At 40.0% G+C, this 18,992-nt stretch overlaps 1 long non-coding RNA gene across 1 annotated transcript in view; it reads left to right on the plus strand.

Annotated features, from left to right (window-relative positions):
- LOC109248953 (uncharacterized) overlaps positions 1-12,438 on the plus strand; it is a 48,086-nt gene extending 35,648 nt beyond the window's left edge. Inside the window, exons 5-6 of the long non-coding RNA XR_008425015.1 lie at positions 10,788-10,906; positions 12,232-12,438. This is a non-coding gene — a long non-coding RNA (uncharacterized LOC109248953). The remainder of the gene's footprint in view (positions 1-10,787; positions 10,907-12,231) is intronic.
- Positions 12,439-18,992: the final 6,554 nt, after the last annotated feature.

Below are 18,992 nucleotides of genomic sequence, written 5' to 3' on the forward strand. Positions count from 1 at the left end.
CTGACAACCTGCGCAGCCCGAGGTCCCACTCCATCCCTTCTATTAACCTGTAGTGCTGACTTAGCAAGTCAATTAACCCGCCAGCATTCTACCCCCTGACGTTCTAAGTGGCAGGAATAACACTGACCCAGCTCGGAGGGGTGCCGGGAGATTAACCTACATCTCCGAAGGGCTCATCCTCATTAGAGTGCCCTGTAAAGGCGAGGTGTTGTTATTTTTCTGAAAAGTTGCATGACTATTCATGAGCGCTCTCTGCCCCTCACCTTCCCCGGATTCTGCTGAGTGCTGGGGGTAAGGCTTCTGGAATGTGTAAAACAGAAATGTCCTGGGCCGCAAACGTTCTCTGCAAATAGCTGGTTTGGTGCAACATGAAGCACTTCGGTAGTGTGTATCTACTGATGAAATGTTAAAAAACAGGAATGGCATTTGGGTGTGAAACCAGTGCAACCTTTCAAGGTGGTGGCGGGAGAAGGAACATTTAATGAGTGCCAAGCGCCCTGAGCACTGCTAATCCGATGTGACTAGGACGGGTATTTTGGTCTGTTAAAAAGTCAGTGGAAGCAGGGAATCATACAACGTGTTGTACTCAACCTTAAACTTCTACTTTAACTTAAAGCATAAATCTGTACATTTCTTTGCCAACCTATTGATTTATGGCCGAGATCCCTTCTTTGAGGACGGTACTTGACTGCATTCCAGATCCTTATTCTTCCATAAACCACATCTGCGATCTATTACCTGAGATTTCCAGGTTAGGATTCTTTAAAGTGGAGCAAAGACTGAAAAGTATGTTGGGAGCAGTCGAACACAATCTTTCTAGATTTTTACTATTCCTGCCTACTCTTCTACAAGACGTCTCATTTGCACGGAATCTGATAGTAATTTATTTTAACAACTTGCCTTTATGGAGACTTTCCAAAGCATTCAAGTTATTTTGTTCTTTTTGCATGCATATTTCAAGGATTTAAGTATTTTTAGTTGAGTTACATAGAGTATGAAGGTTTGAGAGTCGATGCACCTGACTTTGGAATGTCTTTCACTCCGATGGTGGGAACAGAAGTGCAGGGAAGGACAGGAAGGCCAGGTGGCTGTGAGCCTGCTGCTGGCCTTGACCAACGGGCTTGGATCAGGAGGAAAGATGGTTAAACCAGCAAGTTGTTTAAGGAGAAATTGGGTAAGAGAGTTTCTCCTATATTTAACTTACTCTGTCTCATGTGATCTTTATGATAAGCCCATGAGTTTGCTACAATCACCTCTGCTTGATAGGTTCAGCATTTGAAATCCAGAGAGGTCAGATATTTCACCAAAGTCACACAGCTAGTGAGCAGCATGTTCAAAAATTCAATCCGCTTCTCTATTTGCCTGTACAGGTCTCACTGAGGATTAGCTTGCGTCATGAACTGGTTTCTTCACCTGTTTTATTGAGTAAAATTAAAAAAATTTGTTTAATGTTTATTTATTTTTGAGAGACAGAGACAGAGCACAAGTGGGGAGGGGCAGAGACAGAAGGGGAGACACAGAATCTGAAGCAGGCTCTAGGCTCTGAGCTGTTAGCACAGAGCCTTATGTGGGGCTCGAGCCCACAGACCGTGAGATCATGATCCGAGCCAAGGTCGGACGCTTAACAGACTGACCCACCCAGGCACCCTACTGAGTAAAATTTTAGCAATCACACACAAGAAAAGCCATATTTCTTTTTCTTTTAATATTTATTTGAGAGAGAGAGAGAGAGAGAGACAGAGCACGAGCAGGGGAGGGGCAGAGGGACAGGGAGACACAGAATCTGAAATAGGCTCTAGGCTCTGAGCTGTCAGCACAGAGCCTGACGTGAGGCTCAAACTCAGGAATGGCGAGATCATGAGCCACCCAGGTGCCCCTTCTTTTTCTCAAATCTAATTAAATTTGACTTTCAGCAAGCCCTACCCAGGGTAGCAAGAAATTCAATCTCAATCGTGTTTTGGGCTTCTCAGCCTAGGCTTTAAAAAAATTTTTTTTAAATGTTTATTTATTTGTTGAGATGGGAGAGAGAGAGAGAGCAAGCAGAGTAGGGGCAGAGAGAGAGGAAGACAGAATCCCAAGCAGGTTCCATGCCGTCAGCACAGAGCCTGATGCAGGGCTTGAACCCACTAACTGTGAGATCATGATCTGAGCCAAAGCCAAGAGTCAGATGTGTAACCACCTGGGCCACCCAGGGGCCCCTAGGTTTTTAAAAATAATCTAAGAGTTAACACATTTACATAGAAATGTGAGCAGGGATCTGGGCTTTCAATTATGGTAATTGTTTCTTTTAAATCAGTGGTTCTCAGCGTGTGGTCCCAGAACAGCAGCATCAGCATAACCTGGGAACTGGTAAAAAATGTGAATACTCAGGCCCCATCCCCATTATGATGTAGTTTGAAAGCAATGTCATTGTATAGTTGATTGATTCATCCACCCATTCATTCAACAAATACCTATTGAATGTCTATTAGGCGTCATGGGCTAGTGATAAAATGATGACAGGCAGAGAGGATGTCTGTCCTCCTAGAGCCTACAGTTTGGTGTTGTGCCTGATTCCCTGCTGTGGTCCTGATGCTCTAGACAGGCTCAGATATCTCTTCGTGGCTGTAACTTCCAGGCGGCGGGCTACCTCCACAGGCCCCTGCGGCTCTCCTCCCTCCGCCAAGCAGGGCACTGCTTCTGAAGTTCAAGGGGGCATCCAGACATACGTGTTCTTCACGGTGCTGGCAAGGAGTATCATCCTTCAGTCTTCTGCCTGGGTTGATCCCCTATTTTTTATTTTATTTTATCTATTCTATTCTATTCTATGTTACGTATGGTGGTAAAATACCAAACCATAAAATTTACTAGTTGAACCGTTTTTAAAAAATATTTATTTATTTTTGAGAAAGAGACAGAGCACGAGTGGGGGAGGAGCAGAGAGAGAGGGAGACACAGAATCCGAAGCAGGCTCCAGACTCTGAGCTGTCTGCACAGACCCCAATGTGGGGCTCGAACTCACAAACCGTGAGTTCATGACCTGAGCCAAAGTCAGAAGCTTAACTGACCGAGCCACCCAGGCAACCCTAGTTTAACTATTTTAAGTGAACAATTCAATGGCAATGTTTTTGCCACCATCATCATGACCCATCTCCAGAAATTTTCATCATCCCAAAGAGAAACTCTGTATCCATTAAACAATAACTCTCTATCCCTGGCAACCCCAGGTTACTTCCGTTCTCCTTTATGCCGTTATGGACTTGCCTATTCTGTGTACCTCCTATAAGTGGAATCATATTGTATTTACCCTTTTGTGCCCGGCTAATTTTATCCAGCATAGTGTTTCCAGGGCTTTCCCGTGTTGTAGCATGTATCGGGATTTTTCTTTATTTTGTGTCTAGTTAATTCCATTGTATGGGTAAGCCACATTTTCTGTATCCATTCATCTGTCGATGGACATTTGGGTTATTTGTACCTTTTGGCTATTGTAAATCATGCTGCTATAAAGATTGGTGTATTCGTGTCTATTTGAGTACCTGCTTGCAGTTCTTTGGGCATATATATCCCTGGGAGCAGAATTGCTGGATCATATGGTACCTCTAGGTTTAACTTTTTAAGGAACCACCAAACTGTGTTCCACAGTGGCCGCTTTATTTTACATTCCTACCAGCAATGCATGAGAGTTCCAGTTTCTTCACATCCTCACCAAGACTTGTTATTTTCTGATTTTCTACAATAGCCATCCTAATGGGTGTGAAATGGCATCTTCTCATGGTTTAGATTTGCATTTCTCTAATGACTAAGGATGTTGACATCTTTTTTATGTGTTACTGTATGTCTCTCTTGGAGAAATGTTTTTTCCAAATCCCTCTGCCCGTTTCGAAATGGGTTTTTGTTGCTGCAGTTGAGTTTCACGAGATCTTTCCATATTCTCTATATTAACCACTTATCAGATACGTGATTTGGACTCTTCTCTTCCATTTTGTGCATTGTCCTGTCACTCTGTTGACAGCATCCTTTGATTCACAGTTTGAAACTCTGATGAAGTCTGGGATGCGTGGGTGGTTTGGCTGGTTAAGCATCTGCCTTCAGCTCAGGTCATGATCCCACAGTTTATGGATTTAAGCCCCGCATCGGGCTCTGTGCTGATGGCTCAGAGCCTGGAGCCTACTTCGGATTCTCTGTCTCCCTCTTTCTCTGCTCCTCCTCTGTTCACACTATGTCTCTTTCTCTCTCTCTCTCTCAAAACTAAATGAACACTTAAAACATTTTTTTAAAAATGTTGATGAAGTCCAATTTATCAATTTTTTTCTTTTGTTGCCCGGACTTTCGGTGTCATTTCCACGAAATTACTGAATCCCGTGTCGCAAAGCTTTTCTTCCATGATTTTGACTTTTAAGGTTAGGTCTTCGATTCATTTTGAGTTAGTTTTTGTATAGTAACTTTTGATAGTATGAGGTTTGGGTCCAACTGCATTGTTTTCGCATGTGGATATCCTGTTTTCCCAGCACCTCTTTCTGGAAAGGCTGTCTTTTCCCCGTTGAATAGTCTTGGCAATCTTTTTTTTTTTTTTTTAAACTTTTTATTAAAAAAAATTTGCTTTACAAAATTTTTACATTGCAGTATAGTTTGCGCAGTGTTACATTAGTTCCAGGTACAACATCGTGATTCAACAACTCTGTATGTATGCTGTGCTCACCGTAAGTGTAGCACATCTATCATTCATCACTACCACAACACCACCATTGATTCTATCCCTCTGTTACATATTTCATCCCCGTGACTTATTCATTCCCAGACTGGAAGCCTGGACCTCACGCTCCCCTTCACTCGTTTTGCCCACCCCTCTGGGCCTGTCCCCTCTGGCAACCACCAGTCTGTTCCCTGTATTTGGGAGTCTGTTTCTGCTTTCTTTGTTTGTTCATTTGTTTTGGCTTTTAGATTGTACATATAAGTGAAATCCTATGGTATTTGTTTTTCTCTGAATTCCCTTGGCGGAATACTGTCTAGGTCCATCCGTGTGGTTGCAGATGGCAAGATCTCACTCCCTTTGATGGCTGAGTAATATTCCTTTGTGTATATATAACCACGTCTTCCTTATCCCTTCTTTATCCCTATTGCTGGACACTGCATTGGCTTCCCTATCCTGGCTATTGTTAATAATGCTGCAACAAACATAGGGGACATATATCTTTTCAAGTTGTGTTTTGCTTTTCTTTGAGTTAAATATCCAGTGGTTGTCTTGGCAATCTTGTCGGCAATTGACCATGCGTATGAGAGTTTATTTCTGGGCTCTCTATTCTACTCAATTGGTCTATATATCTACCCTTATGCCAGTGCCATTCTATTTTGATTAGTGCTGTTTCGTACTTAGTTGTGAAATCGAGACGTGGAAGTCCTCTAAATTCATTCTTCTTTTTAAAGATTGACTTGCAGATCCTGAGAAACTTAGCGGAAGACCATGGCGGAGGGGAAGGAAAAAAAAATGGTTAGAGAGGAAGGGAGACAAAACATAAGAGACTCCTAAAAACTGAGAACAAACTGAGGGTTTATGGGGGGTGGGAGGGAGGGGTGGGTGGGTGATGGGTATTGAGGAGGGCACCTGTTGGGATGAGCACTGGGTGTTGTATGGAAACCAACTGACGATAAATTTCATATTAAAAATTAAATAAATAAATAAATAAATAAATAAATAAACATTTAAAAAATTAAAAAAATAAAGATTGACTTGGCTATTCAGTGTTATTTGAGATTACATATGAATCTTGGGATGGGTTTTTCTATTTCTGCAAAAAACACCATTGGAATTTTGATAGGGATTACATTGAATCTATAGATCACGAGTATTGTGAGTATCAAGTCTTCTAATCTAGGACCATGGTGTACCTTTCCATTTATTTAAGTGTTTAAAAATTTATTTTGGCAATGGTTTTCAGTGTGCAAGTCTTTTGCCTTCTTGGTTAAATTTATTCCTAAGTATTTAATTCTCTTTGATGGCATTATAAATGGAATAGTTTCTTGGCTTCCTTTTTGAGTTGTTCATTACTAGATATAGAAATGCAGTTAATTTTTGAACATTGATTTTGTATGCTGAAAGTTTTCTGAATTCATTTATTGGCTCTAACAATTTCTTTTCCTTGCTTCCTTCCTTTCTTCCTTCCTCTCTCTCTCTCTGTCTCTTTCTCTCTTTTCTCTTTCTTTCTGGTGGAGTCTTTAGGGTTTTCTACCTATTAGATCATGTCATCTGTGGACAGAGGTAATTTTACTCCTTCCTTTCCAATTTACCTGCTTTACATTTCTTGTTCTTGCCTATTGGCTCTGGCTAGAACTTTCAGTAATACGCTGAATAGTAGTTGTGAAGTGGGCATCCTTGTCTTGTTCTGGATCTGAGGGGAGAAACTTTCGGTCGTTTAGCATCAAACGTGATGTTAGGTGCGAGTTTTTCATATGTGGACTTTATTATGTTGAGAACGTTTCCTTCTTTTACTAGTTTGCTGACTGTTATTTTATCTCAAAAGCGTGCTGACATGCTTTTTCTGTGTCAACTGAGGAGTCTCTTTCAATTCCCTGGAAGCCACTCCAGCCCATGAGGATTAAAACGATGGCTGCCAGCCCCTCAGTTCTCAAAAGAAGCAATCAGCAATCGGAACACACAGTCTTGATATTGGGAGGACTTGGTGCTGTTGGTCACCCTTAGCTCCAACAAGCCACCTAAGAAACCTAGGCTAGCCATCCCCCCAGAGGCTTGCCACTGTGGCTGACAGTCTCTGCCAGGCAAACAGGCTGAAAGTCACTGAAATTTACCAGCCTCTTCATCAAGGTCTTGCTACAAATGCTGGGAGTGTTCGACTGGATACAGAGTTCCAAAATAGTTAACTTCAGACAGTTGCAGCCAGTTTAATAGTTGTATGGGTGCAAAGAGGGATTTCTGGAGCTTCCTATGCTCTCTTCCAAGATGTCACTCCTGGGTTGATCTCTTCCTGCTATTACTGTGTCCACTTTTTTCCACCACCTCGTTTAAATTCCACTTAAGTGGCTTTTTATGATCAGCTTAGAATCCCTTTCCCTGAAGGACCGCTTAGCACTTTCGTGTGGTCTTTGTTTCACATTTATTTTTGTATACTTTCTCCACCGCCGGATTATTAGTATATATATATATATATATATATATATATATATATTATTATTATTATTTATGAGATTTTTATCCAATTTATGTATATATTTAATTCTTTTGTTCTTAACAATTAGTGCTTGTTTGTTGGTTTTTAAATCAGAGTCATGCCTATAAACATAGAGGACAAAATGATGGTTGCCAGGAGGGAGGGGGGTGGGGGAGATGGGCAAAATCAGCGAAGGGGAGTGGGAGGTACAGGCTTCCGGCTATGGAAGGAATCAATCTGGGGCACAAAAGTGACAGCATTGGGAATGTATTCAATGGTATTGTAATAGTGTTGTATGGCGACAGATGGAAGCTATGCTTGTGGGGAGCATAGCCTCGTGTGTATACCTGAGACTAATGTAACATCGCGTGTCAGCTACACTCAAAAACATTTGAAAGTAAATATTCACATACATTTTGGATTTGCTGTATAATGAAAACATTTAGGATCTCTAAAGGATACAATCGTTCAAAAAAAAAACCTACCCAGTGCCTTTATCTTACCTTTTCCTCTTGCTCTGATGTTCCATGATGGGGTTCCAAACCACAGTTTGGTCTTCAGCTCAGCAGGACCTGGTCTGGAGGCCAACAGCCACGCGTGGGCCCTGTCACCATTTCTGTCTGTGCAACGGCATATGTATTTAAATATTTTATTGCATTGGTCCTTATTATTTTTATAAAAGCGGAAGGAACATGAAAATCAATCCTAGTGATAAAGAGGAGAGATGTTTAAAAAAATTTATGATTGAGATTTAGCTGAGATACAGTGTTATATTAGTTTCAGGAGTGCAATATAGTGATTTAACAATTCTGTACAGGACTCGGTGCTCGCCATGGTAAGCGTAGTCATTATCTGTCACCGTATAATGTTGTTACCCTCTTACTGACCATACTCCATATGCTGTACTTTTCATTTCCAAGACTTATGTATTTTATAACTGGAAGTTTGTACCTCTTGATCCCCTTCACTGTATTGCCCCCTCCCCCACCCCCTCCCCCCCCAGCTGCCTTTAGCAACCACCAGTTGGTTGAAACAGACTATTAGATACAGACAGGGGTATAGACCTAACAAACTTAATTTGACTGCAACGATGAAGCAAATCACTAGATATGCTGACAGGGGAAACTTAAGTCTCAGTTGGATGTTCTTTAGAGTGAAGCTAGTTGAGGATGTATTCAACTGTGAATGAAAAAGGACAAAATTTAGAAGTCTGTACAGAATGCTGAAAATGTCATCAAATATCAAGTCAAAAAGGCCTGGTGTAACGAGCTACTTTACAATTTCTTATCTCCTTGGAAATATAAGCCTCTCATAACGTGTAAAGGCATCAGAAGTTTTCATATTTTTACTTCAGTGTTGTTTTTCAGGGACTGTTAGTATTAAAGTAAAGGACTTAGACCTTAGCAACCACATTTGTTCTTTGTATTTCTCAAACCATTAAGGGAACGATCTTATTGTCTGACTCTCTTCCTTTTTACTCATTGATTCAACAATAATTGAGTGTGCCAGAGAGAGGCAATTTCCTAGAGAAACTGTTGTGAATAAAATCCTACACCATGCTTACATTCTAGTGAGGGAGAGGGATATTAATCAAGTAATTAATGAACGACTATTAAGCTACCATTGGAAAGAGGGATGGCACTTCCGAGATGGCCTAGAGTGCAGGGACCTGGCATAAGCTAAAGGTGTGGGTGAGGCTTCTTAAGGAAGAGACGGAGGAGGAACTGAGATCTGAAGGATGAGCAGGAGGAGTTTCCTGGCCAGTGAGGCTCTGGGTGGCGAGTGCAGCATGTGCAAAGGCCCCGTGGTGAGAATAAACATGGGGAATTTGAGGAGCCAGCAGGAAGACAATATGAATGGCGTGCCCGGAGAAGAGGATGGAGAGGCAGGCAAGGTGTGGATCACATGGAGAATCTAGTCTTTACTGGAGGCTATTCCTCGAAAATATTTCGTTCCCTTATATAGAACATGTATATATAATTGTTACCAAATTCTGAGTTTTGAACTTCTGCAAATAAGTTGGATACCTTACAACACATAAATGTAAAGGATGTGAGTCGTGCTCTAGCCTCCAGCGTTTCTCGCGCAGGTTGCTGGCAACAGTTCACAGTCCCAGGTGGCTGGGGCTGCGTCTTGGGCTGCTTTTCCAGCCCTGACCTTCCCCCCTGGGCTGCCTGCTTTTGCGTCCAATTGCCCATCCAACCGCCATACATCCAGTCAACTCCCGGTTTCTCTCACCAGGCCTGCTCCTCCTCTCATCTTCTCAGTAAATGGTGATCCAGTCCTACCAGTTGCTCAGACAGAAGTCCAGACTCTTCCTTGAACCCCCCTCCTTCCTACCGCACATCTAAGCCATCACCCAGTGTTGACAGCTCAGCCTTCAAGACGTGTCTGAGCTCTGACAGCTTCCTTCCACAGCCATCACTTCCGCCCTTGTCCCAGCTACCGTCTGTGCTGGATGATGGCAGTCACCTCCCAACGGTTTTTTCTGCTTCTAATCCAGCCCGAGACAGTCTTCTCTTCTGGTCCAAATGACATTTGGACTAAATGATATTTAAAAACCCTATATCAGGTCACACCTCTTCTCCATTCCAACTCCCTAATGTCTTGCCAGCTCACTCAGAATCAGAGCCAAAGTCCCTAGCATGGCTTGGCACCCTCCTACTCACCGGCACCATTCCCATCACGTTCTCCTCGCCCATCCCTCTAAGCCACACTGGTCTCCTTACTATCCCTCCAACATGCTTAAGCTGCTTTCTGCCCCAGGCCTTTTGCACAGTCTCTTTCTTTTGCCTGGATTTCTTCCCCCGGATATCTGCACGGCGCACCGCCTCTCATTCTCTCTCTTCCTTCAGATCTATGTTCAAACGTTACTGTCACAGAGGATCCTTTCCTCATCTTTTGGTATAGAATAGGGACAGTCCCTTGAAATGTGTGATATTTCCTATCATTTACCCTCTTGTTTGTTTTCTCTTTCCCATTATGCTCTCTTTGCTACTCTCACTACTCTCGCTACTCTCGCTACTCTCGCTACCCTCGCTTACTCTCTTTCTGATCTCCAGAAAATGTCTGGCTTCCCGGCAATGACATCAGGAATGGAATTCCAACAGGACACAACCCATACTTCTCCAGGATTTTCTAGTTCCTGAGAACAAGAACGGGAATGGTTCTTTTTTTTTAAAAAAAAGAATTCGCATGTAAATGTGGGAGAGGGCCCAACCTGGCTGCCGAGGAGAGACCATCATTGTCTGCTTTCCTGGCAGAAATTCCCTCTTATCACCTTTAACACATTGCTACCCACCTTGTGTTCCACATCTTTATGGGATATCAACTACTCGGATCGCACCCATTAGGATGGCTATAGTAAAATAAAACCACCACCACCACCACCACCACCACAACCAGAAAACAACAAGCGTAGGCAAGGATCAGGAGAAATTGGAATCCTTATGCGCTGTTGGTGGGATGTGAATGTGAAACGGTGTAGTCACGATGGAAAACAGAGTCTTGTAGAGATGTTTGTACGCTCACATTCGTAGCAGCATTATTTACAATAGCCAAAAGGTACAAACAGCCCCCGTGTTCACCGATGGATGAATAAAGAAATAAAATGTTGACATACGCATACAATGGAATATTTTTCAGCCTGAAAAGGGAAGGAAACTCTGTTACATGTTACAACATTGATGAACCTTGAGAACATTGTGCTAAGTGAAATAAGCCAGCCTCAAAAGACAAACACAGTATGATTCCGCTGATCTGAGGTACCTAGAGTGGTCAAGCGCGTAGGGATGGAAGGTAGAATGGTGGTCACCAGATGCTGGGTGGGCAGGGGAATAGAGAGTTGTTTCATAGGTATAAAATTTTAGTTTTGCAAGTTGAGAAGAGTTCTGGAGGTTGGCTTCATAACGAGGTGGAGGTACTTAACACTACGGACTCTACACTTAAAAATAGTTAAGACGGTAAATTGTATATTATGTGTATGTTATAGCAACTTAAAACATCTTCATCGATCAATCACTGTGAAAATATACTGGAAGATGGAACGTGGGAAAAGGGATTTATAAAATCTCACTGAATGTCTTTTGAAAGCTTACAGACCAAATTCATATATAATATTTTAGTGCTGGGCAAATGATCAACTGTGTTAACGACTAAATGCATCTAAAATAAAGCAGCTTAAAAATCTGCTGAAGACTTACTGTATTACTAGAAATGAATCAAAATGATATTACTCAATGTTGGCAATATTTGGGGGAAATAGCTATCCTCATATACATTACCATTATACTATTGTTTTATTACAATTTTATTATACATCGACACTTTTTTTTTTTTTTTTAATTTCTGGAGAAGAATGTGGCAACGTGCAATAAGATCTTTTATTTCCTCAACCTGGTTATTCTACTTTGGTGAATTTACTCATTCAATGAATAGTCACTAAACATTTACCTTTGATAAATGGAAGTTCTGGGTGTGGTGAACGCAGTGGCGATTGATGTCCACATCGTCCTTGCCCTCAGAGCTTACAGTCTTAGAGGGAAAAACAGACACAGTCATGGGTGTAAGGGACATATATTATTTGGTACCCAGCGTCCATATTTCCATTTTCTTTTTTCTTGTTTTAATTTTTAAAAAATGTTTTGTTGATTCTTGAGAGAAAGAGAGAGCATGAGTGAGGGAGGGGCACAGCGAGAGAGGGACACAGAATCTGAAGCAGACTCCAGGCTCTGAGCCATCAGCACAGAGCCCAATGCGGGGCTCGAACTCACCAGCCGTGAGATCATGACCTGGGTGGAAGATGGACGCTCAACCAACTGAGCCACCCAGGCACCCCCATATTTCCATTTTCTGATAACAATAGTCCAAATCGTCCTTAGGAAACATCTTTCCTCATTTCTACCATGTGAATGAATTGACCACTCACCCATCCATACCTACAAATATAAGTCTATCCTTGTATTTTACCCTTCTGGCCTCTGTGATTGGTTCGGAGATGGCACATAACTCATGTGGAGCCAATGAGATGAATAAAGATGTTTGCCGGGCTTTCTGAAAATACTATGTTTCTTTCTCCTGTATTATGAAGGTGGGAGGTTTCAAGCTGCTGCCACCATCGCGATTCCCAGGGGCATGTCAGTGGGAGGATGAAATCGACTTCTAGAGAAAGGCAGAGCAAAAACAATTAGAGAAATGGATGGTGTCCTCTGAGCCTCTGGATTGAAGGACCTGCAGCCAGCTCTATCCTCGGATAGTTGTGTCAGCCAGTAAGTTCTCTTTCATGTACGAGCCAGTCTGAATCGCAGGCTGTCACCTACAACAGAAGGAAAGTCAACTCATACACATTTGGTGTACTGACGGGCTGTCTCATGGAGTAACGGGGGGAAGAAGTGAGTCTGGGCATTGCATAGGAAGGGAGTCCTGAGACATATGCCTAAGGAAAGAGCTAAGAAGAAAAACAGAGCAATTTATACCAAGATGTTTATAGCAACCTCTTTCCTAAGAGGAAAAAAATGGAAATAACCCGAATGTTCAATAATGGGTACATTATTAAGCACATCATGGACTATAAATATAATGTAATACATACCACTATGATGAAAAGCCATTTAAGTTGACAAATGTGTGCACTGTTTGGATACACAGAGATGCTCAGTCTGATTTTGTTCAGCACTAGGAACTCAGTGGGATATTAACATGAAATAGTTTAATGTTTTTCCAATCTCTGTGCTCTGTCGAGTCCCCCTCCCCCCCTTTTTACATTAGCAACATTTTTGGCCAATCCCATGGGTTTCCAGGGACTTTCAGCTATTCAAACTCCAGGCTTAGATCTGATCTCAATCTGAAATCGACATCCTTTTCTCCCACCCAGCCTCAGCAGAGCCCAGGGGCCTCACTTAAGAGGGTGAGGATGTGGGCTGGTATTTCAGTCTCCTCACTGCAGCCAGCTTAGAAGGAAGGCTTATTTGGAGGTCTGATTTTAGAATCAGCCTCTCAACTCCTACCCATTCTCAAAGCCCAGTTCCTGTGGTGTTGGGATTGGAAGAGGAAGAGAGGCAGAGATCTCATGACCCTGACTTGAGAGTGGACTTTCTTGGCACATGGCTGCTGGTCATCATCTTGGCATCCATATCCCTGTCTCCTCTATCCTCTAGGCTCCTTCTTTGCCTGTGGGGCCATAGGGACTGAGTTTCTCTCTTCTGACTCTCAGTTGCCTCAGGAACTGAGAGATAATGCTAAGAATCCTCGTCTTGACCACTATCAGTTTTTTCTTCTTCCTCTGCCTTTAGCTACTCCAAAGCTTTTTGCCTCCAGAAATTTCCAGAGGAGAAGAAAGTGTCTTTATCAAACTCACAAGGGCCACACAACTCCCAGGGCTACTGATCAAGCTCTCTCAATAATTCTCTCATTATTCTCCATTCTGGTGGCTGCCTCATTGTGGGTCCGCCGTTCTACAGCTCAGCAAGCATCCAGGCAGGGGAGTGATGGTAGTCTTTCTTTCTCAGGCTCTGTAGGGGATTTTCCTGGGGCCCCTCCCCAAAATTGAGCTTTGTTCTAGGGGAAACCTCTTAAATGCGAATCTCAGACTCCTCCCGAGAGAGAGGTACAACTTTCATTTTTCCCCTTGACAGTTGTTTTCTCATATGGGTTGGTGATGAGATAGGTGGATGTTAGTTAGAATAATGGGAGGGAGGAGTAGGGCTAATTTGGCTGTCTTCTAATAAGGCAGTGCTGGCTCCAGTCTTTGGCAGATTTCTTTAGAATATTACATACTTAGAGCCCGTTGTTTTGAGATATAGACCCTAGTGTCAATTCTGAGACAACAGTCCTAGTGAGCATCCTATTTCATGTATTGTTCAAGTCTCTTGTATCTATTGATTTTCTGTTTACTTGTTCTAACAATTACTGGAAGAAGAGTGAAGGAATCTCCTAATGTAATTGTGGGTTTGTCTATTTCTTGTTTCAACTCTGTCAGTTTTGCTTTATGGTTTTTTTTAGCTTTGTTTTTTAGGTGCTTATGTATTTAGAATTGTTATCTCTTCCTGATGAAGTGACCCCCCTCTATCAATGTGAAATGTCCCTCTTTATTCCTGGTGTATTTGTTGTTCTGAGATCTATTTTTATGATATTAATATAGTCACTTCAGCTTGCCAGCTTTTTTTTGGAGGGGGGTGGTATTTGGATGGTTTGTATTTTCCCATTCTTTTATTTCTAATCTACTTGTGTCTTTATATTTAATCTGAATGTCTTATAGACTGAATATAATTAAGTTATACTTTTCAAAAAATTTAAAAATTTTTAAAAATCTAGTCAAGCAGTAACTGCCTTTTGATAGTAGTTTAGATTGTGTAATATAATTATTGTGGAACACCTGGGTGTCTCAGTTGGTTAGACCTCTGACTCGTGATTTCAGCTCAGGTCATGATCTCTTGGTTGGTGAAATCTCGCCCCATGTCAGGTTCTGTGCTGACAGTGGGGAGCCTACTTGCGATTCTCTCTCTTCCTCTCTTTCTGCCCCTCCTCCATGCTCTCTCTCTCTCAAAAATAAACTTAAATAATTATTGATATTGTTGGAATTAAGTGTGCTATGTTTCTATTTGTTTTCTTTTTATTCTATACTGTTCTTTCCCTACTTTTCCTACTTTCTTTGGATTAATTGATTATCTCCACTATTGGCTTGTTAGATATTTCTCTTTCATTTTTAATTGTGGCTCTGAGTTATAAAATATGCATTCTTAACATATCAAAGTTTACTTACAAATAATATTATAGTACTTCAAGTATAGTGTAAGAAACTAACAACAGTGTATTTCCGCTTCCTTCTTCTATCCTTTATGCTACCATTTTAATGGATTCTATTTTATATATGTTGAACTTCTATAATTTATTGTCACTGTTTTGCTTTAAATGATCAATTATCTTTCAAGGAAATTAAAAGTAAGAAAAATGTCTTATAGTTACCTATATATTACCATTCCTGGCATTCTTCATTCTTTTGTGCAGATCCAAGTTCCATCTGGTTTCCTTCTGCCTGAAGAACTTCATGAAGAATTATATTTCTTGTACTGTGTCTGCCTGTTGAGAAATTTCTTTCAGTTTTTGCTCATCTGACTCTTTATTTCACCTTTATTTTTGCACTGGGCATAGAATTCTAGTTGACAGTTTTCCTTTATTCCCTTCAGTACTTAAAATATATTACTCTATTGTCTCCAAGCTTCCATAATTTCTGGAAAGAAGTTTGTAGTAATTAACATCTTTATTCCTTTGTTTGTAACATGGCTTTTTTCTCTGGCTACCACTTTCATTATTTTTCTCTTTATCACAGTTTTCAGTTTGATTATAATTTGCGTTGGCGTGGTTTTCTTTCTTTCTTCCTTTTTTTAATACTTTTGGTCTATTGATGGACACTTGGGTCACTTCTGTATCTTGACTATCATAAAAAATGCTGCCATCAATAATGCATGTATCTTTTTGAACGAATGTTTTCATTTTCTTTGGGTAAATGTCCCAGTAGTAGAATTACTGGGTCATATAGGAATTTTATTTTTATGTATGTATGTATGTATGTATGTATGTATGTTTTAAATTTTTTTGAAGAACCTCCATACTGTTTTCCATGGTGGCTGCACCATTTTGCATTCCCACCAATAGTGCATGAGGGTTTCCTTTTCCCCACATCCTCACCAATACCTGTTGTTTCTTCTCTTTTTGGTTCTAACCACTCCGATAGGTGTAAAGTGGTATCTCATTGTGGTTTTAATTTGCATCTCCCTGATGATTAGTGATATTTAGCATATGTTCGAGTATCTGTTGGCCATCTGTGTATCTTCTGCGGAAAAATGTCTATTCAGGTCCTCTGCTCATTTTTTTAATCAGATTGTTTGTTTTTATGATGTTGATTTGTATTCGTTCTTTACATATTTTGGATCTTAACTTCTTATTGGCTATATCATTTGCAAATAACTCCTCCCATTCAGCAGGCTGCCTTTTTGTTTTGTTGATGGTTTCTTTCACTGTGTAAAGGTTTTCATTTTGGTATAGTCTCGATAGTTTAATTTTGTGTTTCCCTGGCTAGAGGAGAGACATATCTAGAAAAATGATGCTATAGCTGATGTCAAAGAAATTATTGTGTATGTTTTCTTCTAGGAGTTTTATGGTTTCAGATCTCACATTTAGGTGTTTAGTCCATTTTGAGTTTATTTTTGTGTATGGCGTAAGACAGTGGTCCAATTTCATTATTTTGTGTGTGACTGTCCAGTTTTCTCAGCACCATTTGTTGAAAAGACTATCATTTCCCTATTGTATATTCTTGCCTGCTTTGTCATAGATTAATTGACCACATAAGCTCTTTAGGCTCTCTATTCTTTTCTGTTGATCTGTGTGTCTGTTCTGGGGCCAGTACCATACTGTTTTGATTATTACAACTTTGTAGTATATCTTGAAATCTGGGATTGTGATACCTCCAGTTTTGTTCTTTTTCAAGATAGCTTTGGTTAGTTGGATCTTTTCTGGTTCTATACAAATGTCAGGATTATTTGTTCTACTTCTGTGAAAAATGCTGTTGCTTTTTGATAGGGATTGCATTGAATCTATAGGTTTCTTTGACTAGTATGGACATTTTAACAGTATTGTTAAATTCCTTCCTTCCTACCTTTCATTTTTCCTTGCTTCCTCCCTCCATCTTTCTCCCTCACTTTCTTTCTCTTTCTTCTGTCTTCTCTCTCTCTCTCTCTTCCTTCCTTCCTTCCTTCCCATCTTTCTCCTTCCCTCCCTTCCTCTCTCTCTTTTTTCCTTCTTTCCTTTTTTCTTTCTGTAATTGATCTGTTCAAGTTTTCTATTTCTTCCCATTTCAGTTTTGGAAGGTTATATGTTTCTGGGAATTTATTCATTTCTTCTCTGTTGTCCAATTTGTTTGCATATAGTTTTTCATAATATTCTCTCATAAATTTTTTTTGTATTTCTGTGGTGTCAGTTGTTATTTCTTCTCTTTCATTTCTGATTTTATTTATTTGAGTTTTTTCCTTTTTTGTCTGATTTTTTTGCCTAATTGCTGTGGCTAGGATTTCCAGTACTACGTTGAATAAAAGTAGTGAGAGTGGACATCCTTGCCTTGTTCCTGATCTTAGAGGAAAAATTTTCAGTTTTTCACCATGGAGTATGATGTTAGCTATGGGTTTTTTATATGGCTTTCATTATCCTGAAGGTGTTTTTTTTTTTTTTATCATGAGTGGATGTTATACTTTATCAAATGATGTTTTTTGTATCTATTGAGATGATCATATGGTTTTTATCCTTTCTTTTATTAATATGATGTATCATGTTGATTGATCAAAAAAAATTTTTTTTTAATCTTTATTTTTGAGAGAGATACAGTGCGTGAACGGGAGAGGAACAGAGAGAGAGGGAGACACAAAATCTGAAATAGGCTCCAGGCTCCGAGCTGTCAGCACAGAGCCTGACACGAGGCTCGAACTCGTGAACCGTGAGATCATGACCTGAGCTGAAGTCGGCCGCTTAAGCAGCTGAGCCATCCAGGCGCCCCTGATTTTTCAATATTAAACCATCCTTGCATTTTTGGAATAAATGCCATTTGATCAGGATGAATGATTTTTTTTTAATGTATTGTTGGATTCAGTTTGCTAATACTTTGTTCAGGATTTTGCATCCATGTTCATTAGAGGTATTAGCTTGTAGTTTTCCTTTTTTGTAGTGTCTTTATCTGGTTTTGGTATCAGGATAATACCAGCCTCATAGAATGAATATGGAAGCTTTCCTTTCTCTTCTATTTTTTGGAATAGTTTCAAATAACTATTTACTCTTCTTTAAATTCTTAGTAGAATTCTTCTGTGAATCCATCTTGTCCTGGAATTTTGTTTGTTGGTAGTTTTTGATTCCTGATTTAATTTCATTGCTAGTATTTGATCTGTTCAAGTTTTCTATTTCTTCCTGTTTCAGTTTTGGAAGGTTATATATTTCTAGGAATTTATTCATTTCTTCTCTGTTGTCCAATTTGTTTGCGTATAATTTTTCATAATATTCTCTCATACTTCTCCTTCATTTCTGATTTTATTTATCTGAGTTCTTTCTTTCTTTCTTTCTTTCTTTCTTTCTTTCTTTCTTTCTATGAATCTGACTAAAGTTTTATCAATTTTGTTGATCTTTTGAAAGGACCAGCTCCTGGATTCATTGATCTGTTCTATGGTTATTTTTGTTTCTGTTTCATTTACTTCTGTTCTAATCTTTGTTATTTCTTCCTTCTATGGGCTTTAGGCTTTGTTTGTTCTTCTTTAACTAGCCCCTTTAGGTGTAAGGTTAGGTTGTTTATTTGAGATTTTCCTTGTTTTCATGAAGTAGGTCTGTATTGCTATCATCTTTCCCCTTAGAACAACTTTTGCTGCATCCCAAAATTTTTGAATCATTGTGTTTTAATTTTCATTTGTTTTCATGTATTTTTCATTTCCTCTTGGATTTCTTGGTTGACCCATTTATTGTTTAGTAGCTTCCTATTTATTGGTGTTCTTTCCAGATTTTTTCTTTTGTTTGATTTCTAGTTTCATAGTGTGGTCAGAAAAGATGAATAATATGATTTCAGTCTTTTTTAATTGATTGAGATTTGTTTTGTGGCCTAACATGTAATCTATTCTAGAGGATGTTCCAAGTTCACTTGAAAAGAATGTGCATATGGCTGTTTTTGGTTGGAATGTTCTCTATATATTGTTAGGTTCACCTGATTCAGTGTGTCGTTCAAAGCCACTGTTTCCTTGCTGATTTTCTGTCTGGATGATCTTTCTGTTGATGTCAGTGAGGTGTTACCATTTCCTACATTATTGTGTTATTGTTAACTTCTTC

This window comes from Panthera pardus, unplaced genomic scaffold (assembly GCF_024362965.1).
Source record: "Panthera pardus isolate Hobbes unplaced genomic scaffold, ASM2436296v1 HiC_scaffold_22, whole genome shotgun sequence".
NCBI lineage: Eukaryota > Metazoa > Chordata > Mammalia > Carnivora > Felidae > Panthera > Panthera pardus.